Source organism: Phoca vitulina, unplaced genomic scaffold (genome assembly GCF_004348235.1).
Source record: "Phoca vitulina isolate PV1807 unplaced genomic scaffold, GSC_HSeal_1.0 scaffold1, whole genome shotgun sequence".
NCBI classification, from domain to species: domain Eukaryota; kingdom Metazoa; phylum Chordata; class Mammalia; order Carnivora; family Phocidae; genus Phoca; species Phoca vitulina.
In genome coordinates, this window is record NW_022589704.1 from 36,886,459 (window position 1) to 36,908,239 (window position 21,781).

General features: G+C 38.8%; 1 protein-coding gene across 4 annotated transcripts in view; it reads right to left on the reverse strand.

The window, feature by feature from the left end:
• Window positions 1-21,781, reverse strand: part of PLCL1 (phospholipase C like 1 (inactive)) — a 334,323-nt gene that overhangs the window by 109,323 nt on the left and 203,219 nt on the right. Inside the window, exon 1 of one of the 4 annotated variants that reach the window (XM_032405404.1) lies at window positions 10,275-14,615. The exons of the other annotated variants lie outside the window; for them this stretch is intronic. The gene's annotated coding sequence lies outside the window, so the exon portion shown is untranslated. Of the gene's footprint in view, window positions 1-10,274; window positions 14,616-21,781 lie in introns of those variants that run through there. 4 annotated transcript variants of the gene reach the window in all.

The window sequence follows — 21,781 nt, forward strand, 5'->3', positions numbered from 1 at the left end:
CCTGGATTTTCACCACAGCACCCACACAAGCCAGGTGCAGTCTTACTCAGCAGCTCAAAGGGTGTTATATCCTCGGGCATAAAATCCTATTTTTATTCAAAAAGCCCAAATCAAGGATTGTGAGTAGCACTGATTAAAATGGAATTTATTTTTTTGCCATTGCTGCCAGAGCTACTGAGGTGCCCAATGTGATATCCAAGGGTCCAAATGAGAGTCAGCAACGCCCAACACTTGCACAATTCTATCTACTCTGTCAGATATCAACCATCACTCAGGGACGGCTCTACAAAGACAAAATTTAGTAACACAGTAAGCAGACTGTCAAATGCTAATAGTTACAAAAGCAAATAGCATAATTTTTAAAAAACAAACAAACAAACAAAAACAGCTACTATGGTTTGAATCTTACTATGTGCCAGGCTCTTTACATGCATTTCCTTATTTTTCCTTCACGACAGCTCTTCATGGTAGCTTCATTATCCCTATTTTGCAGATTGAGAAATTGAGGTTTAGTGAGATGATTTAACCTGCCCAAGATCACACAGCAAAGATGACTTGAGATTCAAGTGTAGATCAAAGAAGAGATTATTGAACAGTTAAGCCTGAGTCTGTTGGACTGCAGAGTGTTTGTTTCTAAAGACCAGATGGCCAGAAAAGTTGCCTTTGTCCGCACCAGAGTTTCAAACAAAGCATTATGCTTTTCCCCTGATGTCTACAGCAGTTTAAAAAACTAATCAATTCCTTTTGGTGGGAGAACAACTTGATATTATAAGGATAGGAAAAAATTCTTTAGCCGAAAAACTTCCCTGAGGAAAAACTTTGTTACTAGAATTTTTCTATTTTGTTTTTAATTAGCAGGTCATTAATAATGGGGCAAATGACATGAAGACAAGGAAATGTTATTGAAGTGGTTGTTGTTGTCTGTAATAATTTTCTCCATTTCTTTGAATGCTTTTAATTTCAAAATTGAAACAGAGGCATCTTAGTATAACTCCTATTCCATCGGAAGCCAAGAGGTGGTAGAAATTTCATATGGAAATTTGAATAATCCCTTTATCTCCAAAGCCAATTATTTTCCTTTCTTACTTGGAACCTGCCCACCCTATTTGACTTCCAGCCACGAGCTTGGAGGTTGGTTGGAAAGCTGTTAATGAGCAGAGGGCTGCCAGCATGTCAGGTTCCATTGTGTTTGTGTGACCGCTGATCAGAGTGATGAAACAGGGATTAGCTTCGTCCTTATCACTATAAATAAATGTGATTTTATGACAACACTGGAGCTTTCATCATTTATTAAAAAGGACAGGAAGAAATGTAAAGGTGGCTATACAATCCTTATTGAAAAAATCGGCTTGCTCCCTGAGATCAGCAGTTGGTTTTAATTTTATATTATTTAAGTTGTTGTGAATAAAAGCCTTTATTAATGTGAACATCAATCCAAGGAGAGCCATGCTTCACCTCATCATATTTTAAAGGATGTAACATAAATGGTTTTCTTCAGCCAAACCAAATTCACTCAGAAATGAAGAGAGACCATAGAAAATAAAAGGTTAGTTTGGGAAACTATAAAATATTGATGCATTTAATATTTAATTAAATCAATTATTCAATTAACTGGAGACTATCTGGAATTTAGATATAATGTGATACTCCAAGGACATCTGGAATCCCTTTCCTCCTCTCTCTGTCTCTCTGTCTCTCTGTCCCTCTCTCTCTCTCTCTCTCTCTCTCTCTCTCACACACATACACACACACACACACACACACAGATTTCAACCAGTAGTCCTTGAGGTTTGTGCATATTATGAGTTTAGGAGTTTAAATCAATTGGTTTGTGCATTTTTCAGCCCCAAGTTCCTACAAAACAGGAAACATTATATTTGCAGAAGGCAGGTCAGAGTATTAGCTGTTTCTTCCCAGAACCTTCGACCTGCGCAACGTGACTGAAAAGTATCTGGGAAGAGAGTTTGGGAAAGGCTTCCTGTTTGTCTTCATTTATTAGACTCTTCTCTTTCCCAATGCACATATAAAACACATCATGAATGCTACATAATGTGCTCTTTCTGATTTGCCAGAATGATTTTCTGTTTGTTTTTTTATCTGAGGTCATTTCTTAATATATCTAGACGTTGTTCCTGAGGATGCGAACTCAATTCTCTCCCTCAGAGATCATTTTCCATAATGCCCTAGCACACTGAGGAAGTGGATTCCAGCCCGCTGCAGCAATGTTGACTGTCCCCACTATGAACTATCTTAACCCATGGGGAAATCACAACTCAAGTATCTGCTGTTTAGATTATCAAGTTTGGACCTAAAAACTGGTCCCAAAAATGTCTCCTGATTTCTGCAGGCCATTTGGAAGTCAATTTTTATCTCCTCCCACAGCACTCCTCTTGCAAATGCTGCACTGGCAAGAGGAACAGCCTGCCATCTCAGGTCCCTCTGGGGAAGAGCTGCTGCCCTACTAGCAAAGGATGGGTTCTGAGCAGCCAACCTCCTGTTCTACTCCCTGAAAAGGTTATGGTGGTGGGGCTGGAGTCATGATGTTGCAGAGATACAATCCAGGCTCAGCAAGGTTCCAGAGGGCATTCCCTTCTGGGCCACACACTACTCTCCTCTCCTCCCTCTGAACTTCTCCTCTTACCCTTTCCCAAGAGAGAAAGACAAGTTCATAAATCCTCCTGCAGCTGCAGCACACTTAAGTATGAAAGGCAGAGTGCAGAGACAGTGACATCATGAAGTTTCTTCTCTAACGTGCTCTACACCAAACCCACAGCTTCTACCCACAAGGAGCTCCCTCTCCAATGGCCTATCTCCATCAGTGGCAGTCACCATTACCTGAACTGCCTGATTTCTCCTGATCCTCTTTTATGCAATCGGTCACTGCTTTGTCCTTCCTCCTTTGGCACATCTCTCCTTCTCTTCTATTCGTATCACATCCAGCCGAAGCTCCCCTCAGTTCACAGATTACTGCAATTGGCTGTATCAATAAGGGTCCAACTATGAAGAATATAGAAACCATTCCAAGTGTTAAAAAAGAGGGAATTAGGGGCATCTGGGTGGCTCAGTTGGTTAAGCGTCTGCCTTCGGCTCAGGTCATGATTTCAGGGTCCTGGGATCGAGCCTGGATTCAGATTTGGGCTCCCTGCTCAGCGTGGAGCCTGCTTGTCCCTCTCCCTCTGCCTGCCACTCCTCCGGCTCATGCGCGTGTCCGCGCACTCACACTCTCTCTCTCTCAAATAAATAATCTTTAAAAAAAAGAGAGAGAGAGAGAATTAAATACAGAGAATTGGACACACAAGTGCTGGAAGAGCTGAGAAGTCGAGAGTGAACAATGAGGCGACCCAGAGAGAGATCAGCAACACTCCTGGCTGGAGGGACAAAAGCAGGAAGTGGTGTTCCTAGCACCAAGGGCCTAAGTCATGGAAGAAGCTGGAAACACAGTGGGGCCACGAAGCAAACACAGCTGCAGCACTCTGATCTCTCACCAGTGCCTCCCCCGACTGGAATCAGAGTTGGGAAGTCAGCCTGCTGGGATTGAACCCTCTGCCACAGTGGGAGTCAAGGAATAACTCTGATAGCAAAAAGGCCAAGACCAGCTCATGAGCTAAATACACTTTGTTTAGTTCTCACAATGGATAACATACTCTTCATTTTCCATACTAGGAAATTAAGTCTCATGAGGATAAGTATCACACCAAGGGTAAAATGGTGCAGCCAAGTTCTGAGCCTTGATCTCTCCAACTCTAAGCTCCTTCTTCTTCCCCACCCTTTGCTGCCTTCTCTTGCTGGCTGTTCTTCCACTGTAACATTTATATCATAATGGGATATAGTATTTGATTATTTCTAAATAATAAATAGACACAACAATTGTAATCTCAAGGTACCCATCTTCCCCCAAGCTAGGAATGAAGAGTGAGGTACCACATCTTACTGAGAGGCCCCCAACACCTTAGGTCATTTTGTGCACTGGTCAGTCCCTTGTCCTCTGCCAGGCCAAGGCCCAGAACGTGAGGGATTGATTAGCAATGCCTGGCTTTCCTGGAATAAGTGAATGCTTCCAGGGTGGGATTTCAGGAGACACAAGAAAGGCCCCATATTGCAAAATAATACTCCAACTTTTCATTCATTTATTTAAAAATGTTTATCAAATGCAGAAATATACACATTCAATGATATCCAATAAGAGAGGGTTAATCAGAATCTGGGTGTATATACATCTTTTTTAAGTGTTCATCAAAAGGGAAGATAACTTATAAGAGCCTGGGGAATCTATACTGGTTGGTGCTAAAATTTCACTTCCAAAGTTTAGATCAGTTAGTGTAAAGCAGTAGCTTTTCAATTTTTCTTTTCAACCTAATAGACATAATTCAAGGCAGAGTGAATTACCTCTGGGGTCTGCACACTCTCAGAAACCACCAGAGTCCCACTTTAGGACAAATTTTACTTTAAAAACTGCATGAATGTTATATTCTATTATACTCTACCATAATTTCATGTGCATTTTAATATAGAAATGAGATTTTCCCCCAAAAAAGTTCTAGTAGAAGCAACTTCCCAGGACACTATGTCATGGTAACATACTAAAATTTGGGTAGCTTGGGCATAAAACTTTGCATCCCTGCTAAAATGTAAATAACCCTGAAGGACAGTCTTTTTTAGCTATTACCACATTTTATTGTGTGGTTTTTTTTAATTGTCTTGATATGAATGCAGTTGGGAGTCTTGCCTAAGGACAGGTTTTGACAGTGGAGAAAGAAGAGATGTTGAGAGCCTCAGTTTAATTATGGAACTGAGGAGAAGCTACCATTAACAAATGGAAAAGGTACAAAAAAGAGGGATGAGGACCCCAGAACAAACCTTACCACTTCACTCTTGTGGAAAGTCTGGAGCAGAAGAATTGTCATGGAGTGAAAAAGACAATTCTCCCTCTCCAAAACTCACAGATCACACCCATGAGCTCTAGGAGACTCCGAAGCTCAGTCTTAAAGTATAAACAAGAATATGAAGTTTTGAGTAGAAAATTCAGTATTTCTAATTTTTTTCTAATAATATAAGAAAATAGTGACATCCGTAAAGCATAGATTCATGTTTTCATAACCATTAAAAATACAGAACTATAAGATGTTAACATTAGGGAAGGCTGGGTAAAGGGTATACAGCAACTATCTATACTATCTTTGCAACTTTTCTATTAATCTAAAATTGCAAAAAAACGGGGCACCTGGGTGGCTCAGTCGGTTAAGCATCTGCCTTCAGCCCAACTCATGAATCCAGGGTCCTGGGATCGTGTCCTGTTCAGGACTTCCTGCTCAGTGGGGAGTCTCTTCTCCCTCTGCCTCTGCCACTCCCCTCCGCTCCTGCTCTCTCTCTCTCTCTCAGGCTCTCTCTCTCTCTCTCAAACAAATAAATAAAATTAAATTAAAATAAAATAATAAATAATAGAAAACAATAAAATAAAATTATTGTGAAAACACAAAATAAAAAATAAAATTGTTGCAAAATAAAATTTTTTATTTTAAAAAATCCGCTGTATGTTTAAGGTCTCCATATTTTATATGGAATGTTTTTCCATCAATGTGAAGATCCCTCTGTTTTTTCATCTTGTTACCCATTTCTCAGTGCCCTTCCCAATGACTTTGTTCTCCTCATAGCTTTCTTATCATCCCTGATCCTTCAATTTGATTTCATTTTGTGTTCAAGCCAGAAAAATCTAGCAATTTGAATTTGAAAGGGATAGAACTCATTCAGCTTAATCTCCACTCTCTACATTGTGGTTGTATCATGTTAAAACTTCCCCTTCAACTAATTATATTGCATAGTGCTTTCAAATAAAACTATTTGAAGAAAGCCAATTTCAGAAAATCAAAAATAGCTCACAAAGGTGTTGACTGGGTAACAAGCTGCATAATCTAGAATCACAGAAGCCTCTAAAAAGAGAGTTTCCAGATGTTGTTAGCATATGACAGAAAATAAAGGAAGAATTAGGGAAGAAGAGGCAAATGAGAGCAAAATGGTGTAAGAAGACAGACTCTTTAGAGGAAAAGCTAGAGAGAGGAATTTTTAGTTCCAGATCATTTTGTAGCAGTCAAAGTGGGCAAGTGAATAATACTTGGTATGGTAGTCTTAAATACCACCACTGAAGTCGAAGGAATTCTATGAGACTTATATTTCTCCTCATGGCACACATTAGACAAAACAATCTTTTAAAATCCAGCTTTAAACTGAAAGAGTTCTATTAGGTGTTTTCTTCTCTTCTTTTTATCACTCCTAAGGTTTCCAAAATGATACCTTCATTAGATCTTAATTTTATACATTCAAATAGAGAACACCTTTCCTTCCCTTCCCTTCCCTTCCCTTTCCTTTCTTTTTCTTTCCTTTCTTTTCCTTTCCTTTTCTTTTTTTATTTCCCCCTTGGCTCCCCACAACCCACCACCTCCAGGGATGCAGGAGGGATAAAAGGTCTTTAATATTAGACATGTTATTGGAACTGAAAAGAGTTACTTTTTCTTTTTTTGGTAAAGTCTATTTCCCTAAGTCTCAAATCTCATCTACCATTGTCTACATACAATAACAACCATGAAGAAAAAAGAAGGAAAACAAACAGGCATTGGCAGACAGAGGCCCCGAATATTAAGCGGAAGTAATTCCCATGGCTCAAGCAGGCCAGTGTGAGCCAGAACCTTTTCCACATCAGACTGAACACGACAGGAGGCCAACTTGCGAGCCACAAACCTCAGTCCTCGCCCTCCCCAACCAGCCCAGCCCGCAAAGCCCAGGCTCATCCAGGCTTTCACACAAGCTCTTCTAGGATACAGTGACACGTGGGTGACAGATGTGCCCATCAACTCTTTCTATTTAATGGTCTTTAGTTACAAAAAGACAGCTTCCTTGGCGTCCTCTTACTCTCCTCTCTGTAGAATCTTTCAGGCTCCCAATCCATCATTACTGATGCAAGCATGCCCAGTTCCATTGTTCAGGGGAAGGTGCCATCTATTAATATTTTTGCAGTCAGGGACAGTGTGACCACCACATAGTAGTAAACTGGAGGTGCCAAGTTTCACTCAAAAGGCGTGAAACATGCTGTGATTTACAGCAGTCGTAACGAGCGGGGCATTTCAGGACCTGTAAGCACCTGCTGCTTCTGTAGCCTTAGCCAACTCCACCACCATGCCCTCGGGTATTGGATAGCACCCCTCCCTGTTAGGAGAATTTATGGTTAAACTACACTGAAGAGTTTGCTCTGCCATCTACCTTCATTAAAAAAGGCAATACTCATCAGGGAAGTCCATCTGAGAAAATGAGAGAAAGGGTCCCATCTTTGCTTTGTTTTCTTTGTCTCTGTGACTGCTCTCAAAAGGAGAGAGATTCCCAACTAGGTGTACAGTGAAATAAAATCAGGAAGTAATTTTATGTATTTATTATTTATACCCTATATTCTTCCATAAAAGGTTTAGAGCAGAGGACCATGAGCTACAGGTGCTGCCTATTAAGAGTGAGGATTTATGCTGTTGTATTTTAGTCTGTTGGATGTTCCTCATCTCTAGGAAGGTGATTTGCCATTAATTACAGACAAAACAATGCCAGTGATTCCCAAACCAGGTAGACCTGCTTGCACCACCTGACCTCTCTTGCTCTACTTGTTCTACTCTCTTGCTGCTTCTGAGCATTAAACACTCAACCCCATATTGCAGTGGAATCACAGAAAATAGGCTGAGCAAAATGGCACCTTAGCTCCTGTATGATCTGCCCCGCACCTACCCCCACCTTTTCCCACCCTTCTTGCTACTCAACTAATCTACTAACTCTAGGCATAAACCATTCACTCCATCTAAGCTCTTCTTCCACACAAACCAAGCTCATTCAAATCCCAGAGTTACCATCCTGTTTCTCTGTCAAACCAAATTCATACTTCTCTCCAAAACTGATATCAATTCCAATATTTTCCACCACATTTTTCCTAGCTAGTCAGGCTATCACCTTGACCTCTCCTTTCCTTTGATTTCTATGGCATTTTATAGATGGTACAGTGTGACAAAATGGTTCTACTATGAAAGGTTCTCAACCTGCCAACATTCACATGGAAGAGTTATGCAATGTGAGTGGGTATCTACTCTCTGATTTTAACCTCTATAACAGCCATTTCAATATAGAGCACAAACACTTCACTGTTTAAAGCTGGGGCCTGCTTTGTTTTGATGCGAGAGAGTCAAGGTACAAAACTAAAAGTAAATGAAACAAATTATAAATATATCATCTTGTGTTGCTCATGCATGCATGTGAGTTCACACCAATTATAATTGCTTCTGGTGCCTTAACTTGTGTTTATTTGTGGGCCAGGTTATTTCTCTTAGCTCCATTTAATCCTTGAAGATACAAATCTGCTATGTTTTGATCCCTAGATCCTTATTAAAACGATGTTCTGCCCCTTGTGAGGGCATCCCTAAACACTGATCACAGAACTATTCTGAAGTAACTACCTCTTTCCTAGTCCATACTGAAGAAAGCCTAGTACATCATCCTTCCAGACCCTGCAATTTCTAGAAAAGCCACAGACTCCTTTAGAAATCTGACTAAACTACATTCAACCATATAACTGTGTGGCAAAAAGTTAGTGCTCCCATTTCTAAGTCATAAAGTCAAAAAATACTCTGATATATTAGAATTTATGGTTAAACTACACTGAATCACATTGTAATTTTGAGAACTCTGGCTCTGACCAGATTGAAATGACTTTAATTCACATATATTTAGGATATAGAATGGAGGAGGGGTTTTTCTGCTACTATCACACGATTCAGTCCTTGACTATAAAGTGTCATGTTTTTCTCTGGTTATTTCTTATGTGTCTTATCTGAAAAGTTCTCCAAGGCAGAGAAGAGGGTTTTTTACTTCTTTTCTAATTTCCCTTAGCATCTTGGTAATCTGGTCCATGTCGACATGTAAACAATAGTATGCTATCAGGTATGAAGAATACTGGAAGGGAAAAGTTGGACTTAAACTAGGAGTTGGCAAATTTTTTCAGTAAAAAACTAGAAAGTCAATATTTTAAGCTTTGTGGTCCATAGAGCTTCTGTTGAAACTACTTAACTCTGCCATTGCAGTGTAAATAATACATAAACAAATGGATGTGGCTGTGTTCCAATAAAACTTTATTTACAAAAACAGGTGGCAGGCTGGAGTAGGCCTGCAGGCCATAGTTTGATGACCTCAAACCTAAACTATGACAACATCAAAAGAAACATATGGTATACTAACACTCCATCAATCACCACTGTAATTCAAATTCAACACAAGAAGTTTTTGACTGGTCACTAAATTGAAATTAAAAATGGTAAGATATATATACCTCAGTGAAGATCCCTGGGAAATTAAGTGGTACATTTGTGCCCTGGTAGGGCTCACTTCCAAGATTTTTGTGCCCTCTTGTATCCCACCTTATTCCTGAGTATTTTATTAATAGAGATAATAATAGCTAAACTCAAATAGGTGATTATGTACTATTATTAACATCTTTCAATTGTTTTTATGTTTCATCTAATTCCAAGGAAACAGATTCCTATATAAATGTCTATTTATTAAAGAGCAACATTTGAGTCTTTGGTTGACCAAAGATGTCTGGTAATTAAAATTCATTACTCCAAAATGCATATCCATATCCCTTCTCTCCTACTTTTGGTTACTTCTCAAGTGCTTATATTAAATATAAATTAATGCAAAATAATTATTCCTTTTCATTGTCCATTTCAAAATGGAAATTCTATAAAGCAAGATGAACTGACACACCAAATATTTCCACAGTTAAAGTAACAGTAAAAATATCCTATGTAGTAAAAATTAAGATAGTATATCCAAATTACAAACAGTTTAACTTTCTAAAAGAAGGAGGTATACTATGTTTCATATTATCTACATTCCTATGATTTATAATCCTCATAAAACAATAATATTAAATAAAACTGAATACACACTGGAAGATTAAGGCAAATCTGACTTGAATAAGTCAGTTAATTCACTCAAATGAACATCTGATTTCCATTGGAAAACATAATACAAAAACTACATAATGTTAAAAGGAAAATAACCTGACAACATAAAAGGACTTATCACCCAAAATTAATTCATCTATTTTGAGCTGTAAGTAAATAATTATAATCAAGGTATAAAACTAAGATTTTTTGATACTTAGTGTTAATCCTGAAAAGGATATAGTATAAAACATAATAGGGTTAAATCATTATCTTCTAAAGATTAGGGGCAATGAAGACTTTACTCACTGCAACCACATTTTTCTGAGCAGAAAATTGGTGGAGTCACAAATCAGTCAGCTTCTCTGTCTCCCACGGAAACTATGCCCTCCGCTAACTCTTCCGTTGCGCGCTACTTCCTTCTAACACCTTTTCTTGCTGACCTGAGTTTTCAGAAAATGAAACTAAAATTAGAAGTTAATTGGCCTACTGGAGTAGGAAACAGAAGTATGTTTCATATGATCCCACTTTCAGGGGGGAAAAGAAAAGTGTGCCTCCCCCCACCGAAAAATAAGCTAATAGTGGTTGCCTCCAGGAAGTTGGAGCAATTTTTACTTCCTTTTGCCTTTTCTCTATTTTTAAAATTTTCTACCATGATAATGCCCCACTTTTAAAAATCAGAAGAAAATAAGCATGTAAAGACCTACTATAGTCCTCACAATTTGTATCTATCACTTTAATCCCTTATGATTTATGTGCAGTTTCTATATAATAAAACTAGTGCTAGAACACACATATATGAAAATCAATCCCAACATACAGAAGTGATCTGTTTATAAGTTAACAAAAGCTCAAGTTTCACAGAATTCCTCCTGAGTTGAGAGCAAAGTTCTTTATATAGCTCCATTACGGTGTGGAAGTAACACCAGTTAGGAAATCATGCAACAAGCCATCTGCCATTTCATTAAAGCAGTATGCTTTTTTTAAGGATATTTAAAAATTGTGCTTCATAGAGATTACTAGGAGAAGCTGCTGTGAATGGATGGCAGGTTTCAACAAACACTGTTGGAAATCCAGTGCTGAGCCCAGCAAGAGTACAGTTGAATATGTGGATGGGTAAAATATTGCCAGAATTAGGCCACAGATAGCTTTTTATTTCATATTTAGGAAGTCTCACCAAAGTGAGATAAAGCCCGTAAGATTTGTGCCTAACCTATACTCAGCATAAATTGTATTTCTAAGTAAATATTACACCAGCATATTTTTTAACAAATGCCATACAATTTTGCTTAAGTCTTTTCTCAAAAAAAAAAAAAAATAGAACAAGAATTAAATCTCTACTTGCAACAAGTCACAGGTGTTACAAGTGTAACACATGTCTGAGTACGAACAGGCAATGCCTGGGCCTCACCATCTCAAGGTCCTCCTCTAAGCCTGAGCTCTGCGTTTACTCTTCTCAGGCCACCACCCCTCACTCTGCCACTTTCCCCCAGATCTGCTCTCTGTCCTCTGGAGATCCTCTTCCTGGCACACTAGACTCCTCCCCCTCCTCCCTCCCCGGGAACACTGTTCTAGATTCCCTTGCTTTCACTACTCCCTCCACCTGATGCTGGGCCTACTCCTGGGCTCCTGGTTCTCTGCTGTGACCCTGCCTAAGGCAGATACAGACCCAAAATGATACAGCCTTGCCCCTGCCAGACTGTTGCCATCTCTCTTAGGCTAGGCCTGTTGATCTTTGCGCAGATGCCTCTTTAACACACATCCTCATAATAGGTACTCCAGAGTTAGCCCCTCCCAGGACCCCCCTCCACTTCTTCCCTCCACCAGCCCAGCTCCTAACACCTGACTTCACCTACCCTGTGGAGACAGACACACCCAAGTGTATTTGTTTCCACTTACTAGTTTCCACAGCATCTTTGTTGTCCCTGCCTCCAACTCCAGAGGAGCGTGTGAACCTCCCTAAAATTAAAGTCTCTCTCCAGTACCAACTATGGCCTTTACCTTTGCTGTGTGTTTGGATCTTCCCACTAACTTCTTCCCTCTTGGTTTTCAATCCCTTTAAAACCATCTTCTGCTAAGTCTACTACCCCTACAAGAATCAGCCCTTCTTCTCAATTCCCAAATCCTTCATGAGTGATTTTTCGCTATCACCTTCAGCTTCTACTCCCTTCCCCCCACTTACTGCCTCATCCCCTTTACAGACTGGGCAGCTGATACATGGCTCTTAAGTCTGTAGAAACCCCTCTCTTGGAAATCACTGGTGTCCTACTTTAACTAGATTCACTTCTCTCCTCAGACTTCATCTTCCTTGATATCCCTAGGGCACTGGATACTGATGACAACTTCATTCATCCTTGCACTATGCATTTACTGGTGTCCACTATGTACCCTCTGGTATGATGACACTGTGCCCTGCTCAATCTTCTAACCCTGTGTTATCTCCTCTCTCCGTCTCCATGTTTATACAGCTAAACTCTTTTCTTCCTCTCAACTCATAATTGGAGGCATCATTTAATGCTTTGGCCTCTGTCCATGTCTGAGGTCACAGGCACCCTATAGACTCACCTGAATTCAAATGCTATATATCTAAATATTTATAGAACACTTCCACTTGGATGCTCCATCATTATCTAAAACTCAACATTACTTACAAGTTGAGTAATTTATCTTTATCATCATTTGCCTATCCCTAAAGCTGTATGGCCATCCCACTTATCTTCCTGTTTAGAAACTTCAAAGTTATGTGGCTTCTTATCTCCTTCATTGAATCTGTACTGAATCTTTTTGCTTCTTCTCTGAGATGTCTGCCTCTCCTCTACCCGCCCCCCTTGCCATAAGTCTTGTCCAAAACCTCTTTACCTCAGGCCTATAGTGCTATGATAACAACCTCAATTCTTACCCTCTTCCAATTCACCTTACACACTATTACAGATTAACCTTCTTAGAGTAATATTAAAACACTGCAAATAACTTTAAAACCCATGACTTAGAGTGTTTTACATAAACAGAGGTTAGTTTTTCTCACATAACAGGAAGTCCAGAAGGAGAGCTGTTGGTAAGGGTATAGCAGTTCGGCGGTGTCAGAGACAACACCTCAGACTTTTCCTCATGGTACCAAGAGTTGCTGCATGACTCTGGGCTCTGCATCTTCATTCAAGGGCAGGAGGAGGGGAAAAGAGAGTTCCAACATTTTATCAAGAGAGCAAAAACATTTCCAGAAATACCATCAGCATTCTTCAGCTTGGCCAGAATAAGGTCACAGAACTGTCTTATCTGTAAAGGAGGCTGGGAAAGTAGGGAATAGAGTTGTCCTGAATGGATTAGACCAATCATGATTCATTGCTTGAGAGTAGACATAAAATTCAGGTTCACTTATCAAGAAAGAAGGGGAGACACCCAATTTTATTTTTTTATTCCTCCTGCATACTAATGTAGCTCTCTGGTCAGCCGGGTCTTTTCTCTCATTGTCCCAAACATATGCCATGTTCACCTCTACCTTTTGACCTTTGCTCTCTTTACCTGGAACATCTTTCCTTCACTTCTACTTGACAAATCCCATTCATCATTTGTGGCTCTGCTCATATCCCATCTACTCCATGACACACTGCAGTCCACAATGATTTCTTCCTTGAATGAACACTTTTATTCAATTCATTCATTCATCTATATTCATTTTTTACTTACATGTGGTTCCTATAGAGAGCACTACACAGTTGAACATTTAATTGTTCTTTGTTTCCTCTGGCTTGGTTTCATTTCTCTACAAATACTATAACCTACATGAAGATACAAACTGTGCCTCAAATTTCTTTTGTATGCCCCAGTTCCTTGCACAGTGCTGAAAATATATGTGCTTAGTAAATTACTCAGTGACTAAAAAAAAAAAAACAAAACTATAATTGCCTAGAAAGAGCAATGCATGAATTACTTAATGTTTAAAAAAAAAAAAAAACTGTGGTTGGCACTTTGAAAACAGTACATTGTCTACTTATTTCAGTCAAAATATACTCCACAAGACAAGAAAATAACAATGATTATATTTGCACTTCAGTAGCAAAATATAATCCATTTCCTTTGAGAAAACTAAAAAGACCAGCACAGCTAAGTAAAATTCAAAATTGTCAAGTAGGAAAAAAAAAAATTGTCAAGTAGAGAAGCAGTCCGCAGACATTTCAAATCTGAGGGTTAGTCTTCTAAGCCATCCCCTGCAATGTTAGGCAGAAAAAAGTGAAGTGATTTATTTTAGAGAGATGCTGATCTGTATGGGGATTAAAAGATCTCCACCTAACACTGCAGCCAGCCACACAGCAGCTTCGGGAGTGTACTAAGAAGATCTCAAACCAGGCACAACTTATGCAAGAGACACAAATCCCCCACCTCCCTACTGACCAGGTTTTTAAATAGTCCTTATGATTTGCTTGTTGCCCTCTCCTTATCCTGTTTACTGAGTAGATCACCTAAAATGTTCTCTCCAAATAGAAAACCAGCAGCTTCACCATGAGTTTCACTCACCATGGAGCCTGCGGAATAGAAAGATGTGCAACATTTGCCTCATTCCTCTTGGCCTGAATGAGGACATCCTTTCAGAAGTTGGGAAAAGAAAGCAATTCATAGGAAGGCTCATAAACCTTCTCCGGTCCTCGCCAGAAAGTGAAATTCCACCCCTTCACCCCCACCCTCCCCCGCCCCACACTTCCAGGCAGCAGTAGTCTGGACGTTTCTCTGTTTCCTCTCTGTCTCCAACAGGCCAAGGAAGACCCAGTCATAGACTTAGGAGCAAAGCTGAAAAGAGGCTTCCTTTCCCTACCTTCATTGCTCTCAACACCATGTGAGAGTATTACTATGGTTGCATTCTCAAAGAGAGCAAAAGCTGCATATACTACTTCCTGTGAAATAATCACTGAAAAGGACTACTGTGCTGATTGTGCAAAACATGAAGCCCAAAAGCCAGTTTTTCAAACAAGTGAATGCTTACCCAATAAAAATCCTATCCTGTTTTGCCTATATTTTCCCCAACATTCCTCAAGTAGCCCTCTAGGCTGGTAACATCAGCATGTTTTGTGACTTCTATTACAAGGTAAGATTCAAAAAAAAAAAAAAAAAAGTACACCTAAAAGAAATATTACTCTTGGAGCACTCTTTAGGATACCAGGTCTATTTCCTGTCCCTAACTCCAATCTCAGTGTCACTCCTATGTTTTTCATGTAGATCAAGAGATATGTTTGCCCATTCTAGCAAACAATCTTCATTCTCCATTTCCATTATATGTTTATAGAGTACTTACTATACATTTTCTAGGAAGTAGCAACTGAAAAAGGAATATTGAGCAAATTTTCAGAAAATTCTCTCATTTATCTTAGTATCTCTAGTTTTTAGCAGTTATTTGACTCGTAAATGTTTACTGAACGAGTGAATAAGTGAGGTGATTTAACACTTAAAATGTCTACCTTCCTAACATAATAAAAGCTCCTCAAGTTTCTGAAAGTACTATTGTGATCCTATAAATTGACCCCAAAGAAGGGAAAAAAAAAAAATCAAAAAACCATGACAAAATGATCAGAAACATGAAAACCCCCCAAGAAGGAGGTTCAAGAGTTCAATTACAATAGCACAAAAATAGAAGTCATCTCTCCTTCGTGGGACTTACAAAATAAAGAAGACAGTAGATGGAGGTAGATGGAGGAATAAGAAAAGATTCAATAGCTGTAATAATAAACAAATCCAGAGAAGTCATTATGTATCAATTCCACTAAGGGTTTAATAGAAAATTATATCACTAACTACAAGATTTCAACATAACATCAAAAAGGTTCCTAAAATGTCCATAGGCATTGATAGCAAATAATCCACCCTGCTTAGCATAAAGTATGGGCAGGTAGATCACTAGAGATTAGAACAACTTTTTCATGTTGAATCTAAAACAACTACATTCATGCCAACTACTACTCTTCTTCAGAGTGAAAAGCTATGGCTCCACACCTCTATTCGGTCCCTCTACATCCTGACATGGTTACCTCCTAAAAAAATGTACACGAAATGTAACATAATGAAGCACACAGGGGTTTTGGGGTGTTTTTTTGCGGTGTTTTTTTTTTTTGAAGCATTCATTCAATTACCACCCTAACATAAGGGCTTTTAATGTTTCAAAAAAGCAGTATTATACTGGGTGGAAATATCCCTTTCATATTCAAATACCAGGTTAACAGGTAGTTTGACAGATTACTATCTTATGGTTCTGTGTGTGGTGTTTGTAAAAAAAAAAAAAAGTACAATAAAAAATTGAGTGAATACCAAATGTGTCTGAATCCCCCCCTTTTTGTACTTTAATGAAAGAATCAGGCAACATTTTCTTTTTTTTTCCCCCCATTTCGTCTTTGCTTCACTGGTTTTATAAACTACAGATCTTTATACAAACGCAGTCGTAATTAAACCTGAAAAATTATTTTTTTTTAATTTTATTTATTTATTTGACAGAGAGAGACACAGCTAGAGAGGGAACACAAGCACGGGGAGTGGGAGAGGGAGAAGCAGGCTTCCCGCGGAGCAGGGAGCCCGATGCGGGGCTCGATCCCAGGACCCTGGGATCATGACCTGAGCCGAAGGCAGACGCTTAACGACTGAGCCACCCAGGCGCCCCTAAACCTGAAAAATTATTGTTGTGTTATGCTTTTCAAAAGAAAAAATTGCTCCAAAATAGAATAACTGGTTTGTTTACATAGCACATATGAGTACAGATCGTAAAAATTCTTAGATAGCAACATAACTTTAACTTTAAATTATAGGCTGCCATGGGACCAAGCCTAAGAGAATCCAGATAGAAATCAAATGTCATTTACTGCACATTCTTTCAAGAACTTTTACTATAAAATCATACTGAAAAATATACTAGGAATAAATAAAATTTGTTCCCAGGCACAAAACCAAAAGCCAGAAGACAGAACTCAAAAGGATGCATATGTGTATATGTATGGGTAATTCCCAGAGAGAAATTAAAATTTTAACCCTCATTTTTAAACAGCATTATGGGTACTAAGCAATCCCATGGACTTAAAATAAGGCCAAAACAAAAACAAAAACAAAAAACAAAGACAGCAAGTAAAGAGTGGCAAAAGTTCTAAAGACAACTGAGCCTGGCTTGAAAGACATGGACAAAATCTGTGTTAAATATTTAAAAACATACCACAGAGTATATACACACTTTTTAAAAAAAAAAGATTTTACTCATTTATTTGACAGAGAGAGAAAGAGCACAAGCAGGAGGAAGGGCAGAGGGGGAGGAAGAAGCAGGCTCCCCACCCAGGAAGCTTGATGGGGGGGAGGGAGGCTCCATGCCGGGCTCCATCCTAGGACCTTGGGATCATGACCTGAGCCAAAGGCAGACGCTTAACCAACTGAGCCACCCAGGAGCCCCTATATATATATATATACTTTCTTTGTGAAGTCTCCTCTTCAGTTCTCTCTCGCTAGAACACAGCCTTTTTATTTGACAGCTAGAGGGCCTGTAATTAGCCACTTAATCAAAAAAATTCATTAAAAGCAGGAAATAATAAAAATCAGTATATATGTACCTCAGATATTTAAGTGTAAGGCTTTGAGTATGGTTCCACTAATTTGGGTTCTCCCCTTAATCTTTTTTGAATAATGATACATTTCAATGTCTTTAAAATGCATCAGTAACTCAATAGATACTTGCAAAGCAATCTAAAAAATCCTTTTTTTATTATTTTCCCCAAATCTGATAGTTGCCCTCCTATCATGTAATTTAACAACACTTTCAGCAATTCCCCCTTACTGTGTCTTTCTGAAGTATTCAATTTATTTTTCAAAGAAACAATAACTCTTTATATTTACACTCACAAGTCACAAGATTATGTAATATTTAATTAAGTTATGTAATTGTAATTACAAGTACAAATGGAATAAACAGGTTTTGGAAAAAACTCAATTGACTCTTTGTAAGCATACAACTCCAGTGATGGGGGAATATGTTAGAGAGGAGACTGTTAGTACCAAGTTTTAGGAAGGGAATGTCAGTTGAGTGGATGCTGGTTAAGAAAGTTTCTTCTATAATCTCTAGAGCAGTGTCTTCTAAAGTATGTCCCAAAGAAAACTAATTTCAGGGGAGCAGTGAACAAAAGGACTCTTGTCAACTAAGTTTGTCAACTAAGTTTGGGAAATGCAGGGTCAAAGCTAAGCAGGTTCTTTTATTGCAGGATATCAACCTCTGAATAGCTATTGTGCATTTTTAAGTTCCTAGATGGTGCTACAGAATGTAAGTTTTTCCCAATGCATTTGATCAATTTGACCAAGGACTTTGTTTTCATCAAGAACCTCTTGGGACTAGGATTCCTAGGTACATCCTGGTGTTTAGACCATCTCCTCCTCCCCCAGTTCTATTATAACTTGGGTAATTTATTTTTAAAACTTCAACATGGGCACTGTGATATTGTGTGCATGCTAGTTAGTTCAAGTTTTTACTCTGCAGTAATAGGTTGCCCTAAGCAAGATTCTACATTCAGCTCATATCTAATTGGAAAGGCAACACTCCAGAAGCAACTACTATAAGAACTTCTATTATCCATGTTTTTATTACAGTATAAGTACTTCTATTATCTATATTAACAACTAAGAATTTGATCATCAGTATAATGAATGTTAGCAATATATTTTACTTGGTGAAACTAATGGCTTATTAATTTTTAGAATCTAGAAATGGACTCTCATAAATAAAATTAAAGATAGTTAAGAATAGTGGAGTAGCAAAAATATTTTAGACACTCTCTACTCTAGTGTGAACAGAATATAAGGACCCAGGGAGGTTCTCCCCATGGGGATGGACCTGAGGCTTGATCTTTAAATGGCCCCGTACCCACTTGTTGGTTTAAAAAGATTTGAGGTTGCCCAATATTTGTGATAAGGGTAACAGGATTCAGCTTCTGATTCTCGCTTATCTGCATGAAGTGAGCTTTATGCAAAGTGGTGGAACTAGGACTTTCTAACAAGTCATAAAACAAGCCCTGTTTTTGGCTCACTTGCTACTAAGTGTTTACTTAATAAATGTTTCTGTGTGTAGCAGTATTTAGTCTGAGACTTTCATTATATATGGTAGCAAAGTTTGCAGTAGTAGGTAATAGTAACATCAAATCTCTTCTGAATTAATGAACGGGGCGGGGGGGGGGAATAAACAAAAAGAAAAACAAAACAAAATTTTAAAAAACCCTAAAGGCTGTACATGACCATCAGCTTAGGTCAATTCTCAACACCTTTCTCCAAGACCAAAGAAATCTATCTGATGATATAAGAGTAGGCCCAAAAAGTTTTATTTGCCCGCAACAGATTCCCTTTTAGCTGCTTTCCAGACAGATAGCCCTCTCTTACCTATCTGGATTTTTACCAATGGTGTGTTTGAAATGCACCTGCATGTTGTCAGGGGAAGATGTTTCCAGGGAATTTCTCTGGCTCTCATCTTGACATGGATTGATATAATACAAGCTAAGTGTTTTCTTGGAAAGCCTAAAGAATGGGATAAGGTATTAATCAATAGTGGGAAAACAGGGTATTTCTGGTCTTAGATACTGGGACACATGGCAGGATAGGCAGAGGGAAGGCCAGCTTAAGAACAGATTTGATATAATTGTGTGCTGAACACTGTGGACTGAATGGGTGGGGAGGAGTCAGGAGTCATATCTAACATTATTAAAAGTGGGAAGAATCCATTGATGATTCTCACCTCAAATGAGTTACTATAGTAGTTGACAAATGGTGATTTGCATTCAATCATTCCTTCTACATTTACTTGTTGGAATTCTATTGTAAAGAATAACTTTCCCTTCTCATTTATTTGTTTGCTTATGTGTGGACTCATAAATTCTTATTTTATTCTATTTACTATCATTTATTTTTATGTTCAGTGGGAGTTAGCCCTTCAAGCCGGCTCTGTGGCCTTTTGACATGCCTCCATCATTCTTTGCTCACTTCCTTACTTTCTGGTAAAACAAGCTGTTCCAGGCTTATCTTGTTCTTTTTTTGGTCCATTTTTATTGAAGAATGGTATTTGGAAAACAAGATTTAATACTAGTTGTGCCCATTGTTACTGAGTTATTATTGCCTCTTTATCCTCTTAGAGGACAGAGCTAGGAGGATGAATGGATGGATGGATGGACATATTTATATGTTCATACTGTTACCCTTAATTCAATCCAACACCACATGGGTTCTTTCTAGACTTGTACCTTTCCATATTTGTAATTCCCTTTTCCAATAATGAGAACCCTGACCCTCATTATCCATAATATGCATTTATTCTTATAGTCTCAAAGTATCTCTCCACAAGACAGTTATTAATATAAGAGGAACAGAGTAATTTTACAGCACAGAGATATGACAGACACCCCATTAACTAAGTGACCACAAATAATGTCACAAGTAGATATCATGTGCCCCTGAGAGGAGACATTAAAAAGAGCACATCGTTTCTGTGATATTCCTGCCAAAAATATATAATCTAAATCTAATCATTAGGAAACATCAGACAAACCCAAAATAACTGGCCTGTACACTTCAAAAATGTCAAGGTCATGAAAAACAAAGAAATACTGAAGAACTGCTCAAATTAAAAAATACTACAAAAAAAGAGAGCAAAACACAACTTGTGATCCTGATTGAATTCCTAGACCACAAAATTTGTTTTTGATTTTGTTTTTTCCTTTTGCTATGAAGGACATTAGTGGGACAATTGACAAATTTTGAATGAAGTCTATAGGTTAGATAGTAGTATTATTAATGTTAATTTTCTGATTCTGATCATTGTTATATAAAAGAATGTCTCTGGTTTTAGACATATACACTGAGGTGTAAAGGGACATTAAGTCTGTAACTTGCAAGCATTTTACAAAAGTATACATGCCCCCACACACACACACACACACAAGTGTTATTGGGGGAGTCGGAGCAGCAGGGGGGCTCCTAGGTGATTCTAATATGTAGACGGAATCTAAAGAAGAAGGCTGGAACAGAATCATAGGAAATAGCCAGCATGAGGGGGTGGGGACTGGGACTCAGAGAAAGAAAGAAGTAGCAATACATCAAGTAAAAGGGGAATCAGCAAAGTTAAGAAGGAAAGTGTCAAACAGGAAAGATGGGTGATTTCCAGTGTTGCACAAAGGAAGCAAGATGAGGCTGGATAGAGTTCTAGGTTCTGCCAGTGTTGGCATAATGGTACGCACTCATTCAACCACAAGTATGTTGTGTGAGAAACGTGGGTGTGCAGGAGGGAAACACAGAAACACAGACGCTGTCCTCAAAGGGCTTACATTGTCATGGCTCCTATGAGAAAAGATTATCAGTAAAATATGTCTCATTTAAGAACACCTGCTATCTCTGAATCTCCATCTTCACAGTGCTCTCATATGGAAAGATCTCCAAGTTATCCAGGCCCTTCTGACTGGGTTCCCTCCAGTGAATGGGGGCAATTCTTCAGAAAATGTGGCGCTCCCTGCAGCAGGGAATGCGAGCCTTTGTGGGGAGAACTGGCAGCCACCAAAGTCACCACAGATGACTAGGTTTAATGAAGCTGCTAACGCTGCTCCCGGTAGTTTTATGTGCTAAGTGCACCCAATAGTCTTCAGCGTTTCTCCAATTGCATTTTATCTCTGAGGTTCAGATGCTAGGTTTGTCTTCTCGCTAAAAGTATTCTTCAGCTCTCCATTAACAAGATTCAGATTTTACCCATTCTACGATAGAACACATTTTCAACTTGGTCCAGATGCTGAGAGGAATGATGACACCGCTCTTTGTGTGCTGCCTGATGATCCTAT